Source organism: Rattus rattus, chromosome 9 (genome assembly GCF_011064425.1).
Source record: "Rattus rattus isolate New Zealand chromosome 9, Rrattus_CSIRO_v1, whole genome shotgun sequence".
NCBI classification, from domain to species: domain Eukaryota; kingdom Metazoa; phylum Chordata; class Mammalia; order Rodentia; family Muridae; genus Rattus; species Rattus rattus.
In genome coordinates, this window is record NC_046162.1 from 59,664,927 (window position 1) to 59,673,728 (window position 8,802).

The following is an 8,802-nucleotide window of genomic DNA, read 5'->3' on the forward strand; positions in this document are numbered from 1 at the left end:
TGTCTGAAGATGGCTACGGTGTACTTAGATACACTTTTGATGGCTGGACTTCAATACTTTGATGGCTGGACCTTGGCAATCAGTCTCAGAAAGAGGAAGTGGCCAAATAAGGAAATAGAACCTGGTGGCTAGTTCCAGGAATGCCCTCTAACCGTTTTTTTAGCAAGGCAGAGGGAATGGGGAAGAAGGACAGGGCCTTCCAGAGCCATGTTTGCATGCTAGGCCTGGCTAGAGTTCCTTCACTGAGTGACACTTGTCTCTGGAAAAACTAAAAGAAGATGGGGCCGTGGAGCCGGAGGGACCGTGTGCCAGGGGGAGCGACTGTGAGGAGAGCTTTGGAGGAGGACTCAGCCGGGGAGGGACTGGAGAATTGCATGGTTCTTCCTAAGGATATGTAAACAAGTGTCTGTTCACCCCAGATATGGCACCAAAGACAATGAAGTGATTCTCCCCAAGTCTAACTTATTAGACCAGTGAGTCCATTGGGGACCTTAAGTTATTAACAAAAGTAGTGATGCACACACCTTTCATCCCAGAACTCAGGAGGCAGAGGCAGAACCTCTGGAAGAGAAAAATAGTTTCTAAATTGCTGGTCCTCTCACTAATCTCCTTGAACTTTTTTTTTTTTTTTTGGATTTTTTTTTCGGAGCTGGGGGCCGAACCCAGGGCCTTGCGCTTCCTAGGCAAGCGCTCTACCACTGAGCTAAATCCCCAACCCCCTCCCTTGAACTTTTAATCCCCCTGCCTCAACCTTCAAAGGAGCATACATTGACTGCCTTTCCCCACAGTCCACATGTTTTCATTGTCAGCAAAAACTTAGAAGGAAACACAGCCCCAGTGTTTGCTGTGGACAGTAAAGGACAGGAGGGGACTCTTTTGACACCTGGCCAGCCCATCTCTCATGAGGTCACAGCTTTAGGGCTCTTCCTTCCAGGCAGTCTCTCTGTGCCTGGACACTTGGCCTACAGAGAGCACAGAACAGGGCACATAGTAGGAGCTCTTCAAATGTGCATTAGACATCTCCTTGCATATGGAGAAGCTGTCTTGACCTGGGGAGTCTGAGTAAAACGGGAAATGACACAGAAAAAGAGTCCTCTAGGTCAGTGCGTTGGAATCATGCGATTCTGGCTGTGGCCTCTAGAGGGCAGTGTGAGATCACGTTCGGCCTCGCCCCTGGTCCTGCTCATTCACCTGCGTAAAAAGCATTAGCAATAGTCGCTGTTGTGGTCTCTTCAGGGCCCAGCACTGCTAGGAGAGCCAGAGGGGACTCTGATCCTGGTCGTTCTCTGTTCTAGAAACGTCCTAAGGGACCGAGGCCTTCTTCTTTATCCCAGTGTGTCTTCTCTGACCTTTAATGGGCCAAAGAGGGACCAGGGAGAGACATAAACCTTCACATTCTAGTTACCTCCACCCGTGAACTCAGGGGCACATTTCCTCTAATTCCCAGCCTTGGGTAGCCCACACCTAGTTTAGTTCCCTCTCCCTGCCTCCTTTCCTGGACTAATCCTGGAAAAAGTCACCAGTAGGGTTGCCGAGGGTCAATGCTAGGCCCAGAGTAAGGCCCCAGCACTCCTCTCTGAATGACCGAGGACTGGAATTGGATGAGACTTCCTCTTGGCAATTCCCCTGCTGACTTCTGCAGGCCTAGGGCTGCTCCATCTCCTGGATCCTGTCACCCAGGCAGATGGGCCACTGTAGCCCCTACTCCAATCCAGCACCAGCACAAACCCTTCCTCATACAACCTTCACAGGATGGAATTCCCGAGGATCAGGCTTTTCCTATCTCTCAGCATCCTTCCCCTTTCCTTTATGCCTCCTCTCAGAAATACAGCCAAACTCTTGGGGCTCAAGAGTCCGCAGATGGCGCTCAGGCTATGTGAGTCAGATGGAGTTCAGGCTAGTCGAGTCAGAGCACCTAGGAGAACGGCTGGCTGTGTCTTGCGCCCCCTGCTGGCTGTATTCGGGAAGCGCAAGATGTCAGGATCTAGAGAGCAGGCGCTAGGGAGGGATAGGGCGTCCTAGAGGCAGAAGGACCAAGGTCTCAGGAGGAATGCTTTCTCCGCTCCTAACCCCTATGCTTCCTACCACCTCTCTGGCTCTTGCAGTGGGACCTTCGCCACTCACAGGGGCTTGAGAGACTCCATCCCCTACCCTGACTCCTTATTTAACTCTCGGTGCTCACCATTCACAATGCAAGATAATCCAGTTTCCCCATTTCACCGACGACGAAGGCAGCGTCTGTTTTGTTTACTGTTTTATGCTTTGGACCGTAATTAGGCGCCCAATAACTGTTTACTGAATGAATCTAAGGATGGACTCTGGGCTTGAGTGCACGGTGGTGTGCATCAGTGCATGTGGTGCCTCAGGAGCCAGAGGGCCTCAGAACTCCTGGAACTGAGGTCAAAGAAAATTGTAAGCTACCCTGTAAGTGGTGGGAATAGAACCCGGGACTTCTGGAAGACCACTCATTGGTTTTTTGGAGGTGGAGACTGTCAACCACTTTATTCTGAGACTTGGGGAAGAGCTGAAGAGGCTCACGCCCTCTGATGCTCTCTGCAAGGCAGATCTTCTCCAAAAGCAGCCATCTCCCCAGGCCTCTCCTTTCCATTTTGAGGTAACTAAGCCGTCCAGGCAGACCTTGAACTCGCAATACCCCTGCCTCTGTTCTCTAAGCAGCTGAGATTACAAGACTGCATCAGGCCCCGCTTCTGTTGGTAGTTCTGCTCTGGGGGAGGGGGCCCCAGACTAGGTGTGTACATCTCTGGCTCAGGGGGAAGGATGTGTGACAGGCTGCCTTGAGCTCCTCCTTCTTGGTATGAGTTGGCATTGTAGGCTACCCAGCCCCCATTTGAACTGATTGGACATAGCAACAATGGAGGCCTGGACCCAGTCCCCGTTGTGGAGGATAGGGAAGCTGCCTGGGAAGGAGTTGGTATCTGCCATTCAAAGGCCAGCGCTGGGGCTCTCATGAGCTGTGCTGCCTTAGGGGCATTTTCTAACCTCTCTGAGTATCATGTCCCTGCCTTCCACACGCTGGGCAAAACTGGCCATTGGCTGATATGTGGTGTGGCTTTTGCCATTCATCAGAACTCCACAAACTACTGGGGTGTTTTTTTTTTGTTTTTTATTTTCTCAGAGTGAGGACCGAACCCAGGGCCTTGCGCTTGCTAGGCAAGCACTCTACCACTGAGCTAAATCCCCAATCCCCACAAACTACTGTTGTCAGTACTGTTGGCAAATCAAATCCCAGGCAGGCTCCCTGGGCTTTAGTAGCCTTAAAAGCAGAAAGTATCTCCAATATCCCCAACCTTGCTGTTGGGTGGCCTGGTGCAAACCTAAAGAAAGAAGAAAGAAAAGAGGAGGAAGAGGAAGACAAAAGACAGGAGGGAGAGAAGGATGGAAGAAGGGAAGAGAAAGGAAAAGAAGGAAAGGAGATGGAGGGGAAAGAAGAGGGGAAGCATTGTGTGGTGACATGTTTGTTATCACAGCATTTAGGTATGGGGAGGGAGTAACATAAAACTTTCAGGCTAGCCTCGGCTACATAGAAACTTTTAGGCTAGCCTAAGTTATATTACGCCCTATCTTAAAACAGGAAAGAGAAAGCAAATGGAGAGAAAGAGAAGAGAAGGAGGGAAAGAAGGAAGGAAAAAGACCTACTTCGTGTCTCAAGGCTATTCCAGATGATCGATGAGCTCAGGGCTGGATGACAGGAGCCCGAGGTAGAGATAGGGACTTCTTATTGGTTCTCCAAGCATAGTCCCTGGACAGCTTCACCAGGGATCATGGCACCTTCCAGTCAATACACAGGCAGCAGCTCCCACTACCAAAGTCTCCAGAATCAGAATAAACCACCAGCGTTGACTGTTACACCACTGACATCTGGTGGCTGTTGGTGTCCTAGCTAAGGCACAGCAAAATACCTTCACACCACTCTCCCTCCAGGTAGGGGGCCTTGGAGTCTTTGCTGCTTGGGCCACAGTGCATCAGCGGTCTACCTAGTGCCCCTCCCAGCCCCACCCCGCCCTATGCTTGAATATAGTAAGCACTACCATTTCCCTCCTGGCTTGGAATGACCGTTGTCTCCCAGTTCCCAAAGTGTAATAATGTTACCAACAGGTAAGGATAGTGGGTGCTGAGATCCCCACAGCATTGAGAAAAACCTGGCAAAGAGCAGGCCCCTAGGAGAGGGTGAGGGGATGAAGGGTGGGCATTCCAATCCAGGGACTTCCTTCAAGGAGCTTGCGGTGTTCTGTGTAGGTGGCCATCTTCCCGTTGGACCCAAACAGAACAGAACAAAGAAGGGATTTGTCCTTTTTCTTCTCATTGTTTGGGCGAAGACATTTCAGTTCCTCTCCTCCCAGCCCCAGACTGGCACTTTCAAGCCAGGCTCTCCTGGTTCCCAGGCCTTCCAGGACCTGGACAGAAAGACACCAACCACTTGGGTTCTCAGTCTTGGCTTGCAGTGTATGGCAGATCCTGGGGCTTCTCAGCATCCGTCATCAATTTTGCTTAATACGTGGGCCAATGGTTCATAGTAAATCTCATGTGATGATATAATGTTTGACTTGTATATGCATCTGTGTTGTCTACCCCAACCACCTTTCCTAGAGACCAGTCTCACTTAACCTAGGCTGGCCCTGAATTTATGTAGCCAAGGATGACCCCAAACTAGTGACCTTCCTGCCTCTCCACGTTTTGTTCCAGTTGGGATTATAGGTATGTACCACCAACCCCAATCTACCGAAATAAATTGTGTGTGTGTGTGTGTGTGTGTGTGTGTGTGTGTGTGTGTGCATGTGTGTTTCAAGGCAGGGTTTCTCTGTGCAGCCCTGGCTGTCCAGGAACTCACTCTGCAGACCAGGCTGACCTCAAACTCAGAGATCAGCCTGCCTCTGCCTCTGCCTCCAGAGTGCTAAGATAAAGGCATTTACCACCACTTCCTGGCATTAATCTTCTTGGTTGTTTTCTGCAATTCTTGATCCTCCTCCCTCAGTCTTCTGGGAGCTATGATTAGAGAGGTCTGACACCACACCTGGATATATAAGTTTTTTTATGAACTTGAGATTCAACTGAATCTCTCAGATTGTCCCCACATCTTGTGTACAGCCTAACTTTATAGTCAATTCCTATGTGAACGGACGTTTGCAGCTTAAACTAAAGGACTTGGGGTCCAGCTAAATTATTTTCAGTATTTACTTAGATTTCTTTTATTCTTTTTTTTTTTTTTTTTCCCAGAGCTGGGGACGAACAGGTTTGCGCTTGCTAGGCAAGCGCTCTACCACTGAGCTAAATCCCCAACCCCCAGATTTCTTTTATTCTTTTAAATGAAGCTACATGCCTTAAAAAGAAACTTTGCATGATGTGTGTGCGCACATGTGCACGACGTGACCCACAAATGGAGGTCAGAGGGCAGCTTGCATGTTATCAAACGGGTTCAGGGGTCAAACCCAGCTTGGCAGGGAGCATTTACCCACTGAACCAACTTGACAGCCTAAGTTATAGTTTCTGGAATGAGGTCTTACAGTTGTGATTTAAATTTCCAGTGTAGGGGTTGGGGATTAGCTCAGTGGTAGAGCGCTTGCCTAGCAAACGCAAGGCCCTGAGTTGGTCCCCAGCTCCAGAAAAGAGAGAGAGAGAGAGAGAGAGAGAGAGAGAGAGAGAGAGAGAGAGAGAGAGAAAATTTCCAGTGTAAGGCTCCCTTAACTTAAAAAAAAAAGATGTTGGTGTGTGTGTGTGTGTGTGTGTGTGTGTGTGTGTGTGTGTGTGATATGCGCACATGTGGAGCTGCTCCTGGCTTCCTGGATTCCAGAAATGTTGAATCTCTCATGGAGACAGAGTTACATGGAAACCAAACCGGAGTTTGTGAATAGCAAGTGTTCTTCACCTCTTAGCCACCCCTCCTGCACCATGACATTTTGTTTCTAATAGTTTCATTTAGTAAAGGGCTTACTGGAATGACCTGAGCTCAAGCTGCTTAAACAGGATAGTGGTGCGGTGCGGGCCTGTGATTCCAGTGCCAGGAACTGAGGCATAAGGACCCGTGGGACTGGCAGGCCAGCAAGTCTAGCCAAAGTGATAGCCCCAGGCTCCCTTAGCAACACTAATCTCAAAAGATAAGATGGGTTGAATATGCAGGCCAGTGAGATGGCTCAGTGGGTACAGGCACCTGCCACTAAGGCTGACCCCGAGTTCTATTTGTGACACACATACATATAATAATGTAAAAGGACACTTGGGGGGTTGGGGATTTAGCTCAGTGGTAGAGCGCTTGCCTAGCAAGCACAAGGCCCTGGGTTTAGACCTCAGCTCTGACAAAAAAAAAAAAAAAAAAAAAAAAAGACACTCAATCTCATTGTAGAAATCTGTCTAGTTGGATTCTGGCCGCCCCTGCTCCCCCTTTCCTATCACTATTTCTCAGAGCCCTGGGCTTGTCATTTAGCCAACTGTCCTCTCCCCACATTGGAGTGGCTCCTACCATTTTGATAGGCGTGCCTCTGCTCTAGTCGCTGTCTAGGTTATGGGTCTGTTGACTGTCGTGGACAACACAGGTGTCCTTCCTCCACACTCATGGGGCAGGGTTCACGTTCCTTGGCCGTGGCTGCTCCAACATGTCTGCCACCTGACTCATCACCTTCCGTCCTAGGGATACCACTCGGTCAGTTCCTCTGCCGCTAGCACAGGAAGCAGCCCTTTCTGTGGTCAGCCGCGGTGGTTGTGTACACAATGGCTTCCGAATCTCCTGTCACTGCCAGAGCCTTGACATTCACTAGGGGCTGCCAGGCAGAGCTGGGATAGTTCTCAACTTCCCAGGAAAGGCCGGTCATGTGGTGTAGTTCCAGTGGGAATCAAGTTTCGATTCTCCAACCCCCCCCAACCCGGTTTTTTTTTTTACCAGTAATCATTTTGTCTGACCACATGCATGGGCACCATAGGCATGCCCGATGCCCATGGAGGCCAGAGTGCCCTCACTGGAGTTACAGACAGTTGTGAGTTGCTACCTCAGTGCTGGGAATGGAAGCAGCCAGTGCTCTGGTCTCTCCAACCCCATTTACCCTCTGCCTGGAATCCCAGCGTCTTCTCCTTTTCTCCCGATACTAGGCAGATGGGCCAGGCATGGTTCCTCCTGAGGGTGGGGACTCCATAACCTGGGCACAAACCGAACTCATACTCTACCCTGTGCTACGTACGCTACAGCCCTCATTTTATAGATAAGAAAATCAAGGCCCCGAAAGCGTCAGCTTTCTCAGGGCTGTGGTTAGCTCCTACATGGTAACAGAAATGGACCATGAACGTTACAGAGATTACTGTGCCCTTTTGGGCCAGCCTGCTGGGACGCTCAGCGCTTCAGCTCCATCAATGCTAGAATTAACTTTCAATCTTTCCAAGGCGGTTTTGCTCCATTCTCTGGATCCCTTGCCCTGGCTGCCTGTCCTGGGGGTACACAATGAGGTTCTTCCTCAGCAGCCACCACCCATCCTCTTCAGGGCTGGGTAGACTTCTCGCTATCCTCCTTGGCATCTCTAGATCGCTCTGCTCTATGCTGGGCAGCTAGAAATAACGTAAGCACACTCTCGGGTTTCCACTTGGGTTCAGCGAACAGGGAGCATCCGTGGTTGGGAGTGAGGTCCCAGACTGCCTGTCTGGGGAGCATCGGCCACAGATGCAGAATCCTACTGAATCCACCACCTCAGGCTCATGTGCTGTCTCTCCCTCGCTGCTTCCCACGCCCACTCACCGGGTCCAGTGTTCTTCCTTTACCAGATTCTTTTCGACTACCCAGACTGTGCGTTCAGCCAGGTCCTGAACATATAGCACAGTTAAAGGGTATTGTTAAATGACCTCCTTGCTTGTGGTCTCTGTATGCTCTGTCTCCTCCCCCTCCCATGGTGCTGCCTGTGGAGCTCAGCTGTCCCTCATCACTTCCACCTGATGGCACAGCCATTTCTTGATTGAACAAACTCCCTGCCTCCACCCCACACTGCTTCTCTCTTCCTGGACCCCCTGGTTTGGTATTTTTTGTTTTTGTTTGTTTGTTTTTAGTTTTTTTCTTATTTCATCCTCAAATGCGATTGACTGGGCAGGGAAGCAGGGAGTTACCCCGATGCTCTGTGACCCTCAGGTCCTAGCCTGGGTTCCCTGCAGTTATCGGAGGCAGATGTCTGGCCCTACAAGAGCAGGTTACAGGAATTTCCTGTTCTCGGCATTTGCCAAGGCCATTGTGACCAGCCCGCTTCAGAAAGAAGAACTTCAAGAAGCGTCCCATGTACTAGGCGTAAAGACATCTGTGTCCAGGGACAGCACCAGGTAGCAAAGGAGGTGCCAGGATTAGCCAGGATCAGTGCTCCTGGGGTGTGGCTGAGACAGATGGCGTAGGCCAGCACGAAAAGGCTTTCCTGGTAGAGGGGACAGCCTGAGCAAAGACCAGGAGGCATGAAAGTGCAGAGGGTGCTGGCCAGCATTAGTGTTAGCGGTTTGTGAGCAGCAAGGGTGGACAGGAGCTGGGGTGGGCCCAGTTCTGCCCAATAGGAAGCCTGTATTAGTGAGCAATAGGCCACGGAGAGATGGGTATAGGAGACATCTGTCACACCCACGTTACAACAGGGCAGCAGAGACTGAAGCCAGCAAGGAGTTTGCCTTTGGAACAAGACAACCTGGTGTCCCTAAAGCAGAAGCTTTTGGTCACCTATCCTGTGTCTTAGACCCCTAAAGTTCTATGTGAACATGGGATTAAATCACCCAATGGAATCCCGCTCTTCCCTTCCCTTCATTTGCCAGGTTCACCCAATGAGGGGCAGCAGAAGA